Below are 17,293 nucleotides of genomic sequence, written 5' to 3' on the forward strand. Positions count from 1 at the left end.
TAACTGGCTGCGTGTGTGTGTGTGACTTATTCAAGGCTCTCCCCCTAAAGGCACTTCCGACAATTGGCAAAACAAAACACACATACACACACACACATAGCTAGACATATAGCCAGAGAGAGGGAGGCAGAGACATGGCCCAACCGCAGGCAACTCTCATGCCTCGTCCTCGTGCTGGTGCTCGGTCCGCGTCCTGGTCCTTGCACACGCGCCGAGCGAGATAAAACATTTGTATGCGCTGATAAGAACGCATCCACTTACTTTTGGTCGCACATGACCTGAATTTTACCCTCTTCAGAGCTACAGAGAGCGAGAGACAGAGAGAGAGAGAGAGAGTTGGAGCTGGAGTTGGAGCTCAGCAAAAAACTTGAACTTGCACACGGACCAAAAAGCAAATGAAGAAATTTAAATTTGATACCATCCAAGGCAATCAGACGTTGAGAATGATGCCCTGGCTGGAAGATACCCTGGAAGAGCAGGAAAACGAAAAAGGAATGTTGGAAACGACACCAAAAATGCTTTTATGAAACTATCACTCAGCGCTTATTTGGGTATACAACAAGTCGACTCTCCATTTGCACTCACACAGGATGTTGTAGGCTGGCATTAACATGCGGCACCACCATAGAACAGGCAGCATCAGCATCTCTTCCACTCCCACACAGTATTACGTACGTAGCCCCGTACCCCCACACTATCTGTCTGGGGGTAGTCAAATTCCTACATTTTGTTCGCTTTTCTCTAAAGTTCCAGTTCAGTTACACGAAATTTTGAGCGGAAATACGAAAATGAAAGATTCGTATCTGGCAAAGTTGGTAGCGAGATTGATGTGTGCACGGGCGGGGGCGATTGCTGGCACTGGAACTGGAACTGGGACTGGGTCTGCGGCTGGGGCCTCGCACATACTCGTACTCGTACGTTTGAAAAAAAACGAGAAAGAAAAAGTATTGAACAGCCCGCAGCACACAAAACTGGTTCGTTCTCGGGCTCGTGGTCTCTCCGTCTCCGTCTCCTCGCTGAGTGTGCTTCCTTTATACGAAAATAGGATTTGGTTGCAAATTTTGCAGTTCCATAGAGGCAAAGAGAGGGCAACGAAGCAGCAGCAAAAGCAGGATGGGTGTGTGTGCCTTCGGCTCGTTTTGTTTGTTTGTCACTTCCGTGGTTAGTGATTGTCCATATAATGTGAAAGAGTAGCAGCGATAGGGTTAGAGAAAGAGTTAGGAAGCGGCCGAGAGGCGACAGTGAGTGGCTCAATTTGGGTCTGCATCAGCTGACTTGGCAATTTTTTGTGCTGGGGCTGTCATAAATGCGAAATTTGCTCGACTCACGGAATGTTTTCATACATCAAAGTCACAAATTATTCAAAACTAATCATTCAATCTAAGCCAGAGTCTTCAGACCAAAGGATCCGTCCCATTCCGCAGCCCATTAAAGCATTAAGCGGCTTGAGCTCCTTTCTGCACCGTTTGCTAAGCAGAATCGATCGGTAATTAGTGCTGTCAGCAGTGCTGGAAAAACCCAGCAAATTATTCAATGTGGGAAAGCTGGGAAAATGTCAGCTGGGGCAAAAGTAAAATTAATATTTCAGGGCGTGCCAAATACTCGAAGTAAGCCTACAGGACTACAGGACTGCGGGTGGGGGTGTTGGTATCGTTTAACACTTCATTAAAAGCCATTCCGACAACTTGCAGACAATTAGAGACAAGTGACTGAGGGGGAGGACTGAGGAGAGCCTTGTAGAGGGTAGCACTTAACACATTTCCAATGTTCATTGACCGGCAAATGAAATAAAAATTGCAAACATCTTCAACTCTGCCAGCGAATGCTTCATTTAACAGCAACAACAAGGAGAAAGGACCCTGGGACTCTAGGACTCCCTCCACACCGAGGCAATAGACAAAGTTCCCTGGCCACAAATTACACTTTGGTTTGGCGTAAAAATTGCAGCTGTTTCTGCCAGTCGAATACGGGCAAAATTATTGAATGTCCTTGTGTCCCGTCGGGAGCATTCCAAGCTCCTCGAAAGCCTCATTCCAATCCCCACTTTTGCGGAGCAGATAACCTAGAAAATATACTAAGAGATTGTGAACATTTTCTACGTGAAATTGTAAGTGGGAACCGGCCGGAGGAGGCTCGGTCAGCCTTCTGCTTATTTTCTCCAAAGAGTCTCTCCTTCTGGTTGTGGTGCTGGTCCTGTGTATGGATGGCTGTGTGTATTTTTTATGATGCTTGAAAATAAATAAACACTCAATACCAATGCCAAAGAGCAGACGGGGCAAACTTTCAGTCACAGACACTGCGAGGGCAGGACTGCAGCAGAAGGAGGAGCAGACAGACAGCCGGCACAGCCAGCAGAGCCAGCACATCGCTGGCGCACATTCAATAAATCTTCAACTGTGAATAGTCACTTGAGACGGGAAATTGGAGAGGGAGAACCACAGCAGCAGCAGCAGAAGCAGCAGCAGGAACAGAAGCAGCAGACTTGAACGCCTTTCATTTTCATTTTCAGCTGCTCTTTCGCCTTCTCCACTTGTACATATAATGGCAATAATCATGAGCTCTTGGATAATAATAATGATGATGGTGCTCTTGTCTGGGAACAGGGCATTTTCCTGCGATGGGAGATGTGTGAGAAAAAGCGCAGCTTGCACGTATGAACAGCGCCCCTAAAGCCTCTAATAGCCCCATATTTTGCACTCCAATACATTACTCACTGGGAGCCGGAAGTGGAGAAAAACGGGGGAATGGCGTAACAACAGGCCACGACCAAGGCCGAGACCTCAGAAACAAAAGAGGCTAAGAATCAAGAAAGAAAAAATCATTGTACGAACATGTTATATCCTTTTCCCACAGCTCAAAAATGTCACAACAAAAGATGAAAGAAATTAAGCTAATTTCTGTGGGCCGGGCCCATCACTCAAGCGTAAATTATGAAAATCAACAAACAAGAGTGTGGGTGGATGGGAGACGCCCCCAAGTATGCGAATATTTTCTGTGCGCTGCTCAGAAAAACAAAATCGAAGGCGGAAGCAGCCAGAACATAAATCAAATGGCAGAAAGGCCAATCGCAGGACTCGACTTTAGCAAATATTCAATCTGTAATGGCGTTTACACGACTAGGAACAGGATATGTAATATCCTTTTGGGGTTTTTAAAACCAGAAGCAACTGGGGATCTTCTGCAGTCCTCGTTTTTTGTTGTTCTTGCTGGTAGGCTGAGGGGGTTGGGGATGGCTGATTGGGAGGCAACTTATTTTCAAATAAATATGGCAAAGCCTTTTCCAACATAGTAGTCGCCATAAATCTCAACAATTTCCGCTGTCTGTGTGCGGAGCAGCCTCCATGGCCAGCTATGGATTTGCCATTGGAATTTATGCACATGAGACTGGGACGGGGAATGGGAATGGGAATGGCAGTGTCTGGCCAAGGGATTCGAACTCTTTTTGTTTTATTCACTGGATGCAGGAAGAGGTGGAGCCACTTTTTGCCTTGTCTCTAGTTTATGTAAAGTGCTTGTTAATGGATTCTTTTGGTTTGATTTTGGGATGAGTATCCGCTGGAAAGGGAAGTTGATAAATTCGCTTTGGGTCCCCAGATCATCAACACAATTCAAATGTAGCTTATTCTTTAGTCAAATGTTCCCCAGAACATCCTGAAATCGGTTGGTTTTACTATGTACTTAGTGGCTCCTTAATTGGACACACTTCAGGCTTCCGTTTCGGGTTGAAAAGGCACTCCCAGCGCCAATCATAATTTCTAGATCTTAAGGAGCCCCGCACAACACCCGAAGCCCATATAGGAACTTTCACTTGGCCAACAGACGACAGGAGGCCGAGCCAGGAACCTCCGCTGGCAATTTTAAAATTAAGCAGCACGAGTACGGAGGCAAGGGTGCAAGCGAAACACTTTAACTAAAATTAGAAAAACGCAAACGAGCGAGAGTGCAGGCGACGTCCAAGATTGGCCCCCCACACACTTCCCCCTTCAAGCCATAATCAGCACTTGCAACAAACACAAGTGGCAGCAGCAAAAGCAGCAGCGGGAGCTGAAGGGGCAATCTGCAATATGCAACTGCAACATCAACAGCGGCAACGGCAACGGCTACGGCAACACGGCACCATAATGAAGCTATCAACCGTAAGATGGCGCTTAGGCACGCAATCATACTTTGGAAACCTTAGAGACCCGCTGGCTATACGAGGAGTGGGGCTTCGCGGAGAACCACCTCATGTGTGCTTCGACTGGAGTGTTCTGGGAAACAATTTTACATTCATTTAATCTTGGAGTAAAATTTCTGCGAAAAATGGCTTGGCTTATAGAAACACACCCATATGTAAATTAAATATTCGGTGAGCATAAGTAGAGTTCACTTCAATTTAAACATAAAACACTTTTAAATAAATAAATGCTCTCCTCTTTTCTTCTCCTTAAATGACCGTTACAGACCTTTCCCTGGACAGGCGACTGGCGGAATCTCTTCCCAGAACACTGTCTTGGATAAACTAGCCTGCACCGCTGCCTTGAGTTTTCGTAATTTTCGCTATGCGGCATACACACGGCGGGCACGGGCACGGGCACCAGCACCAGAACCAGCTCCAACTCCAGAACACGCGGCGTATGCTTAATATTTCCGCCGCATTCTATGCGCATATTCATTTTTGACGAAGCTTTGACGGCGTCCGTACGTTGACCGCTGGGGAATCGGTGGCTGGTGGAGGCGAATGGCGAGGCGGAGGGCTGGTCTCCTGCATTAGCGTTTAATAGTAGTCGAGGTTGTCCCGGGAGTGTCCTGCTGCTGCCTCGGCTGCCATCTTGCCAGCTGCACGGATACTACTCGTGCTCGTATACCCCGTGGTTGTGACCTAAATTTCACAGTTTATGAAAAATATATGTGTGTGCAACATGAAATGTTTCCCCCCCAGCTGCATGCATAAAGCGCAAGCTACAAAAAATATATGTATAACATATATATAAAGCAGGGAAAAAGAGTTTCAAATTTATATTTATTTACATAGGAAAACACACACACACACACCCACACAAGCACAGACATGCAGCTTGAGAGTGAGGGAGAGGGAGAGGGACGTTACTCTCGGAAAGTTTATGAGGCTTCGTCCGCTTCTCTTTTTTTTTTTTAGTCAAACGCCAAATGGCTACAGTAATGGTGGCCTCAAAAGCGGAAATGCCCCTGAGCTGTGGTGGCAGGCAACATCAAAGGATACTGAAAGCTCATATATTGCGTACCCCCGTCGGCCGGGCGTGGCCCCCCGGCGGCGTGGACCGCCCAGGTCCGGCCCCCCCTCCGCCGCGGCGGCGCGATACGGCTCCCCCCAGCGTCCTCAACCTTAGCCCTGGCGGCCCCCACGCGCGCTGGCCTCTCCCGTGTGACAAAAATAACAGGCCGCCCGGCCCCGCGGCCTCCCCCCCAACGGAAACCACCCCCGTGGCCGCCCCAATAAAATAAACATAAATACTATATCGCATGACCGATAAGACTAACGCAGTAAGTGTGGTGTAAAGTGATGGGGGTCGGTATTATGGTGGGTTCGGTAAGTGGGGCAAAAACCCCCCCCGGAACATGCACGGCCCCCACACACACCCGTCCCATGCTTTTATTTTTACATAAAAAAAAAGCCCCGCCCGGGTGCCCGGCTGGCCTATGGCCCCATGCCAAATTGTGTTCTGTAAGCAACTGCCCCTTACCCCCCGCCCGTCGGTCCCCCCACCCCGGGAACCAAGTTAATCGGGCGAAAAACCCCAGGCGGGTATAAAGTCCGACTGGGCCGGAAGATGGGTCACGCTGGGCCGGGAGGGAGGGTGAGGGGCAGAGGTATAGCAAAACGGACAGTGAGAGTAGTTTAAATAGCCCCTTGACTGATGAGCGAGACAGATACACAGGCCACAAGAAAGCTCTCAAGTAAGGAATTCTTTATATAAGACAAAAACAGGTTAAAGTCTTTAATTTGTTTTATCAAATAACACATGAAATCGGACCTCAATAGTCAAGACATTTCATCCGTCTCGGCACATTTTAATACACGTCAACTTCAATCCATTTTGATTCGAATTTTTCAATAAGCCATATGGAAATGTCGAATGTTTCTTGTATTCTTACATTACTCGAACAGACTTGCCTGACTGGAGCAGGTGTGATTGAAGCCTGTGTGACATCTGAGGAAGAGTGAAATAAATAATAGGAAGAAGCATTGCCTTGCAGAGCTCAGCAAATCCTGTCCCCTGTTGACTTTGCACTCTGAAGTGCGGTCAAGCATTTTGTAATAATATTTATGCTGATTTCGATTTCGATTCCGCTTCCCATTCTGTTGAGTAAGCATACGAGTATACGAGCATTTGTATGTATTTATATTCCAGGGGGAGATTCAATTGCCAGCGATGGAGGGGGATCAGAGAGTAGAGAGCAGGGAACAGAGATACCCACAAGCCACCATCAAATGCAAAGTTTTCGGGGTAGTTCAAGTAGAATTTATGAAACAATTTTCAAGTGGTTGAAGGGAACCAGGAGCTGCAGCTTATCATAAGCAATAAACGTTAATGGATGAGCTTAATGTGGGCCAAGAGGGGTGGACGGGGCCAACCTCAAATCTCTCCCCCAGACTGGCTCTGGAGCTACCCTTCCACACTTGAAGTTTCACCCTCGCAAAGGTGACAAAAGATATCGCAATTTTATGAGTAATCCTCTGACACTCCTGACAAGGCCATGCACTGATTACAGTGCCCTGCCGTTTGTCCCACTCTCCTACCCACTGTTCGCTGGGCAAGCGGTAATAAAATTTTCACTTCCAGATAGATTTTAGCATTGTCCCCGCTTAGAGCAGATACTACGAGTATGTCTCTCGGCATGTTGTTGTGTGTGGGGCTATCCTGACTGTCCTGGCTGTATCCCCTCCATTGTTCCTCTGTCTGTGTGTCTGCGAACTCGGATGTTGTTTGTGAGTCATATTAAAAAGTAACGAGCAAAATATTACGAAGCCAGACAACAGGCATTTCCGGCAGGGGAACAACAGGCAGGACAGAGACGAGACGAGACCTCTCCTCCGTCCAATATTGGATTCACACGATGCAATGTTTTGTGAAGGATGCCAGGCACAGCTTAACTCTTGTTCATTGCCCGTTGCTGTTTGACTGCCAGCCACCCAGCCAGTCAGCCAGTCAGCCAGCCCTTCCTCCAGGCCCAAGTCCAGCCACAGACCCCTCATATTCGTATTATATTGTGTTCCGGAGCCAGACAAGTCTGCATTGCTGCATGTACTCGCACCATCTACCATGTCCTGTCTCGGATAGCCCCGAGGTTATCTCATTGTCTGCCCAGGGGGGACAGGGAGTCCAGGCATTATTAATAACCATAACTCAAATCTATTGCCGCTTTACTGCTCATTGATTCTGTTTATGGCCATGATTTCGTCAGTTCTTTTTGTTTGCTTCCCTCCCACCTCTTGGCCGCAGGGCATTTTGAAAAGTTTTGATTTTACCCCAAAAGACAGGGAGTCCGAGGGGTTGTCTTGTGGACAGCGTAGCCTGTGCATGCCTAGAAAATATTATTGTTATACTATTATTATTGTTGTTTACTATAAGATTTTTTCAGAAGGGAAACGTTACATTACTTTATTCTGAATTTTTCTGATGAATTTTAGCGCTCCAAAATATTTAAATAATCTATGATTTTTTTTACTGCTAGGATATTTGTTTTGGTTTTAATGTATTAAGTTGCAGGTTAGCTATGTAGCCATCGATTTTGTATACAAGATAAATTTAATGACGCTTAATCAGCGTGCCTAAAACAAATAAAATAGAAATAAGCAAGAATATAATTTACCTTGTGTTTTCCAGAAAAAAAAAATACCGATACAAAGTAAAACAAAAACATATCACATTGGCATATGAAAGTTAAATATTGGCCTTAAATCCTTTTAACAAATATCTTTTTCTAGCATAGTGTTAATATCTGTGGAACTCTTACTGCGCTTAAGCATATACGAGTATAAATAAATTTACCTGCCTACAATTGTAACTAGAGAGCAATCGATGTACATTCAGTTTATTATATTCCGTTACAAACTCGTTCTTTATCTTTTCGCGTAAGAAATTGCACGCAGGTACATACAGATTTTCGCGTAAGAAATTGCACGCAGGTACATACAGATGTACATATTTTAGAAATTGTATAGAGCAGACTGTTCCTTATTTAGCTGAAATCGGAACCGAGCTGTGTCCGTAGCAGAATCCGCTATGCCAGCCGCCATCTTTGTCCATCGCCTTTTGGCCAAGTGAAGTCTCATTTTGGCTTATCATTCAAAGCTTACACTTCTGATATCCCCGAAACCGCCACCGACACTGCCAGTGCCGCTGCCAACTGGCCCTTTGCGCCAAGTTTTAATTGTGCTCATATCTCAAGAACTCTTCTGGATCGCTTCGGTGCTTCGCTGCTTTGGCCAAAGTTTGCATTTTGGCCATTTGTGTGTGGGGTGAAAACTTTTTTGGTGCTCACACACACACCCACACACATACACACACAAATTGCTCAACAATCCATGTTGCCATTTTACAACACTTGAAATTTCTTTTGGACATTCGCTCTCTCTTTTTTTCTTCAGCTGTTTTTCGGCTTAGAGCCGCTCTCTAGATGTTGACTTTTACTTTGGCAGTCAAGTGGAGAGCGCTGGAGAGCCTGGGCGTATAATTTCAATGCTCACTGTCGTAAATAGCATAAGCACTGTTAGGGAGAGACCGAGCGATAGAGAGAGAGAGATAGAGAGGGACAGAGGGAGAGAAAACGATGAGTATTTTCTTAATTTTCTTGCACTTCCTGCAGCCCGGCAAAAGTTTTCGCAGCTCCTTCCAGCTAGAATCATCATCAGCAACAGCAGCAGCAGAAGCTTTTCCGTTTGTCAGAGTAAGCCGTAGGAAGCCGTAGAGGGAAGAGTGAGTGGTAGAGGGGAGAGGAAAGCGACTGTGGGACAGCACCAACATTAAAGTATTATGCAAGCGTATTAATGCACTCAACGGACACCGAAGACACGACAGCGCCGGACGGACAGGCGGAGTAGAACGGAGCAGAAAGGAACGGAACGGAAAAGTGACCAGGCAGCAGTGCAATGATAAGCTGCAAGTCAGGATGCAGTGGGAGGGAAAGGGGCGAAGGTCTCACAGCATGTGACTCGGCTAAAGGAAAAACCATCTCAAGCCAAAGTTTTCCACCAGCAGGAAACATCTTTGGCCCCAGCCCGTTCTCCCTCTCGTTGCGCTGTGGCAATTGTCATTGGTGGCTGCTTTAGAAAGGGAATACATTACATTAATTGAGTAAACCTCACAGCAGAGACAAGCAGCCATAATGCAGAGACATCAGTTAAATATTCCATAATCCTCCAGGCATCCCCTATTAAACGCTTTGGTCACTCATTCAGCCCACACCGTGCGACAAGGCTTAATCCAATTAAGCGTTAACACTCCGGGGACCCCATGCGACACATTGCTCAGGTCAAGTCCCCATTGAGTGCTGGTTTGGTCTGCTGTTGTGTTGCATTGTGTTGCGTTGTCTTGACTTGTCAACTGTCAAATTGAATTCTGGTACCCCCCTCTTGTATGCTATGTCTGGGATATGAAAAGTCCCCAAATGAATTTCAATATTCCCCTTGGCCTCCTGCCTACAACGTTAACATGATATATGGTCTGATAAATTCGCCGAATTTGAACCATTCGCTAGCCGCAGATATTGTTTAAACGGCAGAAGCGTTTGGTCAGTAACTGGACTCAATGCAGACCTTTAATCTGCGACTTCTACCAACGTATTTCACAGACCTAATTTACTTCTTGAATTCGGTAATCGGCACGAGAGATAGCGAGGGGTGTTCGGTATCCCAGCCTAGCAACGAAAATAGCTGCGACCTGGAGACGATTTGGTTTAGTGGGAGGCGCAGCTCCGCTCTACAGCTGCCCAGCTCCAGTTTGATGTAGTTCATGATTGATTTATGTTCTTCTGGGGGCGTCAGCATCCTCATGGTCATGGTCCCAGCTGCGGAGGCGTCACAGCTGTGGAGAAGGAAATATATAAAAAAAGTAAAATGAATTCCTTTGCTTTGTCACTTGTTGGGAAATTAGTTTTTTGAGGCAAGTTGTGTGTTTTGCTGGCCTGGACGGGACCGCACATGTGATTTGATTGGAGAAAACGAATCGAAAAGTCATTTATTTCGAAGCCCAGTATGCGGCCCTGTGCTGGATCTTTTGTGGGGGGCGTTAGCTTCTTCCGCCTGTCCACTTGACATATTTTTACGGTTGAAAAGTTGTGCCGTGCCGTGCCGTACCGCTCGCTCGTTCATTCCGTCATTCGTTGATTCGCTTATTCATTCATCAATCAGCGTACGCGACACAGCATGAAAAATGTCAGTGGAGTGCGGCATCAAAGTGCCGGCAGCATCGCACCGGCAGGGGATGTACAGACCCAAGAGGTACCCAGGAATATGCCCGACCCGCACATCCAACGGTGCATGCTGTAGAGGGTAGCTCTTTCCCACCCCCAGTGGCACTTGAATAACTTTTCCTCTTGACTTTACCCATTCGATGCGATGCGTCGTGAAAATTGGCAAGTCACTTTTCAGCATTTTCCGCGAGCCGTGAAGCAATCAATATTGATTGCATAATGAATGACAATCAGAGCTGTGCCTGACACTTTCCCGTTACCCGGTAGACGAAGACACCCCCGCCATAGTTCAGAGTTCATAGTTTCTCATTTTGAAGGGCTCCCCACGGTGGCGGTGGCACCATCGCGTGTCGCGTGTCACGTGTGTTGACCTGTGGCATTCTAATTGCGTTTGCCGAAACAGTCTTTCAAAAGTTCAATTGGGAAAAGCTGCACAAAGCATTCCATTCCGGGCCAAGATGATTCAATTGACATACCAAGTGGAGGACGTACATGGGAGCCAAACGGATGCTCGACGATGGCGTTCATGTGAACGTCCGCTTGCCGGCTACCGTCTCTTCCCGTCCCATCCCGTCCAGCTGGTCCATTTCCAGTCCTCTTCAGTGCTCTCTACAGTCCCGTCCAGTCATCCAGTCCAGGCCACACAATGGACCGCCACTTGGCTGGTCTCTGTCATGGCCAACAATGGTCGCAAATGTCTCGACTGAAGCGCTGTCCCTCTCTCTCCCTCTGCCTGTCTGTCGGTCTGTCTGTCTGGTCTTTTTCTCTTTTTGCCCTGTTTTTGTTAACTTTTCAAGCTCGGTTCGCTGGCTCTTTCGGCCAGTCTACGTCTACGTGCTCGGCGTGTTGGCCTCGGTTTGTTTTCTGCTGGTCTCATTTTGTTGCAGTTTGTTTTGTGCTTTGTTACCTGCTGCCATTTCTTGGCATACTCTGCACAGAAAAAAGGTCCCAGGATTCATTGAGTACGAGTATAGCTACGAATAGTTAGGTCCAAAATAACCAATGCAAGTTTTCATTTGGCATTCGGTATCCGAAACAAAATTGAGAACATGGTGCTAGTTTTTATCAGTTTAATATCCTAGCCATTTTCTAACATCTATTGCTATTACTGGACCATTTCTGTTTAAAACCTACATCATTTTTTTGTACCCTCTGGAACTCCCTACAGATGCGAACTATTTGGGTAGTGTATTTCCGATCCGCTCATATATCAAATGGGGGGTACCTTCTCCATTTCTGCTTCCTGTGGCATGTGTGTGTGCCGTGCCGTGCCCCTCAACAGCATTGAATTGAGTGTTTTTGTGTATTTGTGCTATTTTTAAAATTGAACACATTTCCGTTTGAAATATACTTCTCTCTTTTTTCCTGCCGCATTTTCTTCCCTCCATCAACGTAGCGCGTAGTTCCGTTCATTTCCTGTTTGTTACGGTCGGGAATCGCAACTCTCTGGAGCGAACTGAGAAGCGTAGTCCCTCAGCCTTATTGAGTTCGGGCAAACTTTAAAAACAGAAACAATCACTGCCGGAGGGAGAGTCATAACTTGTACCTATCTACAAGCAGCAACAGCACCTGGCAGGTGCATTTAAATATGCACTCAAAAGCCTAAATGCAAATAGGATAAATTGCTTTATGCATGTTTAAAATCAATTAATTAAATGCAATTCGTTTGATTTACCTTCCCAAGTGCCTTTTTTGTGCCTGTTTTTCTTTGGTTTATTACTATTTTGCTATCATTGTGGCACGCTCTATTGCGCCAGACAAAGGCTTTATTTAAACGAAATCAATTTTGTAAACTTTTATTGAATTTTTCATTGAGTTCAGCCAATTAAGCACTATGGCTTTTGCTCCGACTTTTTGCACAGTTCCGGCTTTGTTTTTTGCGCTCATACTATGTTTTTGTCCATCATTATTATTGAGGAATGCCTCTGACAATCCGAAGAGTTGAGAATCAATAATTAGACTAGGCTGTACACTGCCGTTCACTTGATTAGCACCCACTCAATCTCTCAAAGAGAGAGCACACTTGCTTTCAAACCAAATATTATTAAATATTAAATTAATGATATTAAATATTTTTAAATAAATATTATTAATGAAAATAAATGTTTATTAAACACACATCGTGTCTGCCATCGAAAAGAGTCAATTGGAAAAGCTATTTGAGAGGAGTCCCTAAACAGCTCCAAGTAAATTCTACGCAGTCTCGGTAATTGTGTCCCTTAAATTCCTTACCAGAATTATTTAAATTGCGAGAGCCACGCCACCGGTCGGTTTTGCGTGTGCCACGGTTGCGGCCGGGCAGGTGCTGGTCATTTCAACTTTGACCTGTCATAGTCAGCGTTTTAAATACCCGTGACCGTATATACAGGCACAACACTTGCACACATTTTTCTCAATTCTTTTTTGCTTGCCACACTTGCCACGCTACATAAAATAAATATTTTAACAAGTGTTATTTTAATTGCGTGCAACTGCACCGTGCCCAACATTTCGGCGTGTTTTTCTTGCCCCTGCTGTTATTTACCTTTGACTGCTGTTGCAATGCACACATACCTCTCTGGTGGTGGGAGTGTGGCATGTGGGTGGGGCATGGTATGGTATCGCCCATGTACTCGTACTCCCTTAAGTACTCGTATGCCATGGATCGGATCGTGTGCTGCGTGAGGTCGCATAACTTTTGGGCAGAAAGGCTAGCTCGAACTCATTCCTGAAACTGCGACTGTGACTGCGGCTGAACCTTTTTATCTGATTAACGCGCGCTGCCGGCTGCATAAAAATTCCCTCTATTCTCATTTAATTTTCTCGGCCCGCGCAAGGGAGAAGTTTTCACTTTGTCACCTTCCCCTTTTCGCGCTCATTCGCTCGCTGGGTGCATAAATCAATTCAATTTGTAATAAATTTCAAAACTTTTCATTTTATATTAATTTTGATGCCAGCCAACGCCTGTCTTTGCCGGCGTCGTCGCCTTCCCTGTGGATCTCCCTTGGCTGCCGCAAGAAATCAATTTAGTTCTAATAAAATAAGCGAGGGAAAAGTTGCGGCGTCCTCTTCAGCTTTATCGCATGCAAGGCTCTGCTTGGTTCGCTCTTGCTCTTGCTCTTTCTGTGGAGCATATTTGTGCGTCCCACTTTAGCACACTTTCTATTGTCCTTCTCTGGCCTCTGCCGTGGCATGGGCCTTCCTCTTCCTCTGGCTGTGGCTGTGGCTCTGTCTCTGGGTCCTGTTCCTGGGCCTGACTGCAGCTTAACAAATTGACTTTCTCCGGTCGAGGAGCGCCGCCTGGGCTTTCTTTTTCTTATTTGTGCGGCTGCATACTTACGTGCGACCTGCTCGGGCCCCCACTTCTTTTATTATGATTATCGGCTGAGTTATTGCTGCAGGCAGCCGCAGGGCTGTCCAGGTCCTTTTTATGGCTTGTCTGGTCGCATTGTCGTCACTTTGTCGTCGATGCCGGTTAGTCCACATAATAATATCCAGTGCCAATTTGTATTTCTTCTTCCTTTGCTGACAAATTAATTCATCCCGATTGTGTGTGTGTCAGAGAGGACACATCCTGTTACTCAGCTATCTACTATTTAAAAGGTGAGTGGATACCCGGAGAAAAAAAGACCTAAAAATTGAACAGTAAATATTTATGCCAAAAGCTTCGCTCCAAGAATGGATATTGTGAAATTGATTGTGTTTCTGTTTACTATGTTAATTTTCTCTGATTAATTCTTCGCTATATATTCCCTTCTAGTACCTTCACCTTTAACTCTTAATTTAACATAATTTACTATTTAATGAACTTCATATCCGCTCCTACGCGACTTCTCTTTTTCTCTGCCAACGCCCACCGAAACTCTGCAATGAACTTTAGATTTTAATAAAGTGCTTTCGCTCAGGCCAGCGAGCCGCTTCCCTGCCACACGCCTTAATGATGGTGGCTAAAAAAAAAGGATAGCCAAACTGCATACGCGTCTGGGCGCTAACTAACACTGGGAAGCATATCCTTTTGTGTGTGTGTGCGAAAAAAGGTGAGATGGAAAAAACAACTAAATGAATATGTGTTGCTTGTGCTGCAGCTTTGAAGCTGAAGCTTCATGAATTAATGCCACATCAGATGGGCCATGGGAGGGGAGGTTGCAACATCAAAAGGCACAGAGACTCCACACTGGCCCTTCCATCGTCGACGCTATCGTTGCTCGTAGCTCGTCGCTCGTCGACGTCGTGGAGTGTTCCAATTAAACGCAACACGTCAAACAACAGAAGCGGACATCAAGTATTCGCCATGTTGTCGGTGGTGGCATTGCCAATGCCGCTGGTGCTGGTGCTGGTTCTTGTGCTGATGGAAGGGTTGGCTGGATCGCGCTTCTAACGATATACTCGTTAGTCACTCGGTTAAATTTCATATGGCAAGCGAATGCCAAACGCTGGGGCATCTCTTTAGCCTTAAAGCTCTCGCTCGCTCTCGCTCTGGTCCCGCTTACTTTGGGTATGGCAGGGATTTCCTTTCCATTCCTTCATTTTTCCCCCTATTCATTCCTGCAGCGAGTGTTGCGAGTGTTCAGAGTGTGTGGCATGTTTTGATGGCTTGTAACTGCTCAACTGCTCATGCATATTCATGCAAAACGGCAGCCAGAACAAACGAACCATTGGGGATTGCTGTGGCGAAGGACTCGGGGTTGCCTGCAAATCAACGCGGCTACAGTTGAGTGCTTCCAACGACGTCGTCGAGGACCTCCTGCTCCAGCTCCGCTTCCAGGGATAGCACGGAGTTAGCATGGAGCTGCTGTCTGTGCCATTGCAGTCTTAGAGTTAAGGCAGCTGTTGCCATCAATTTTTCGTTGTCGGAATACATGAATATGCAAGAGGCCAATGCAAGTCGCGACTCCTCCAACTTAACTAACTCTCTTGATGAGACAAAAGGTTTCGGTTTTGGTTTTGCTCTTGGGAAAGGCAATCAATGTCCAAGACGACGCGTCGTTGAAGGCACAGTGCCCTGTGCCTCTCAATGAATGCTTGAGGTTTTCCTGTATTTATTTGCATGAAAAGCATTGCATGTTCACCTTTTTTCCGCACTTATTGATAATCATTGGGGTGGTCTTCTGCCTCTTTGTGCTATACAACCCCTCAATGATATTCAAATTTACTTCCTGCAACTGCACCTGCAGGAAGCTTCCTTTATTGCTCAATATATGGGCTTACATATCTGCGTGGCAGCATTTTCCAATGCATTAAAATGCACAAAAAAATTACACACACATATCCATCTACATAAATTCTCGTATTTTTATGCATTTCTAAAGTTCTGCAGAAGAAGGAGCCGCAGCAGCAGCAACAACAGCAGCAGCAGAGGAACGTAAATACTTGTCCTGGCAAATACTTTGCTGTTGTTGGTGCTGGTGTTGCTGCTGCAAGGAGCAACATCCTTCGGAAGTGGCAAGCAAATGTGTCTGTCTGTCTGTCTGTCTCCCTCTCTCTGTCTGTCTGTCTGTGAAATGTTGTTGCTGTGCATTATGTTGCATTTGCAATGCAAATGCTTTTGTGCTTTTTGTTGATGTCGCTACGACAACACCGACGACGATGAGGCTTATGTTGCTGTTGCTGTTGCTGCTTCTTCTGCTCCTGCCCCTTTATGCTGCTGAGCCTTTTATTTCTTTATTGTGGCTGCCACATTGTGCGTCTATGCAGCTACGAGTAGGAGTATGTGTCTGTCTGTGTGTGTGTGTGTGTGTGTGTGTGTGTGCCTGTAAATACGGGTATGTGTGCATTTGCATTTGCTTTTTGCTGTTTATATTTCTAATAAAAATTGTACGTTATTTTATGCTTCGATGCACTGCACTAGGCACATGGGTATTGGAGATCAGAAATGCCAGCGATGACAGTGTGGTGGCACTGGTGGATGCAACCAGAGGAACCAATGCAGAGGAAGGTGCATTTTATAGAACTCACGTCAAAATAAACTTCGTATTTAAAGCTATGTATCTACAAAGACTATACAATAAGGAAGATGTTGCATGAGGCATGCATGATGGAAAAGACTGTGCATATTGTTATTGGATTCTGAGCACTGACTCAGCTGATCGAAAACCCTCGCACCTCAGTCCACAGTTCGTTGTAGGTCTTCTGCCAATAGTATCTTAGGACTCACGCTGCCATCGCTATGAATCCGGCAACCAGAACATTGTTGATGAAGTGAAACCATCGGCAGGGTGGAGGTGGAGGATGCGTGTAGGCGTGTAGGCGTGCAGTGCGGGTATGCAAGAGGAGAGCTCGCTCCGCTTTTATAGAGCAAAGCGAATGGCTGATAAACACAAACAAATATAGGCGACAAAAACAACAACAATGGCGGACGGAAAATGGTTGGCGTTGTTCTCGTTCTGGTTTCCATGTTGTTCCCGCTGCATTCCATTAACATTACAAATGTATTCATTGTTCGCAACTGCGGCACCGCCAACAGCCATCAGGCAACAGGCAGCAGGCGGCTGGCGGCAACAACAGCAATGACGCCATTATGCGAAAATGTGACAAGTGATAGAAAGGATAATGCCACCAGCTAGCTAGTGCACCCACGGTAACCTTCCGCCTCCCCCACACCCCTTCCGTTGGGAAAGCCATGCTCCATGCTCGCATACGCAGTATGCAGAACTTTTTTTTTACTTTGTTGTAGTTTTTTGTTGTTTTGTGTGTGTTTGTGTGTTTCCTTCTTTATGCGCAAGTGGCTATATTATTTGTATTTTTCCCTCACTCCCATGCTAATGCTGCATTTGTGTATGTGTTTGTGTGTGTGGCTGCACCCCCACCACTACTGGGGAATAAAGTTATTTCTGATAACCGATGAAGACTTAATACTCTTTTGAATAAATCAGAAGAAAAT

This window comes from Drosophila obscura, unplaced genomic scaffold (genome assembly GCF_018151105.1).
Source record: "Drosophila obscura isolate BZ-5 IFL unplaced genomic scaffold, ASM1815110v1 contig_1, whole genome shotgun sequence".
Classification (NCBI taxonomy): domain Eukaryota; kingdom Metazoa; phylum Arthropoda; class Insecta; order Diptera; family Drosophilidae; genus Drosophila; species Drosophila obscura.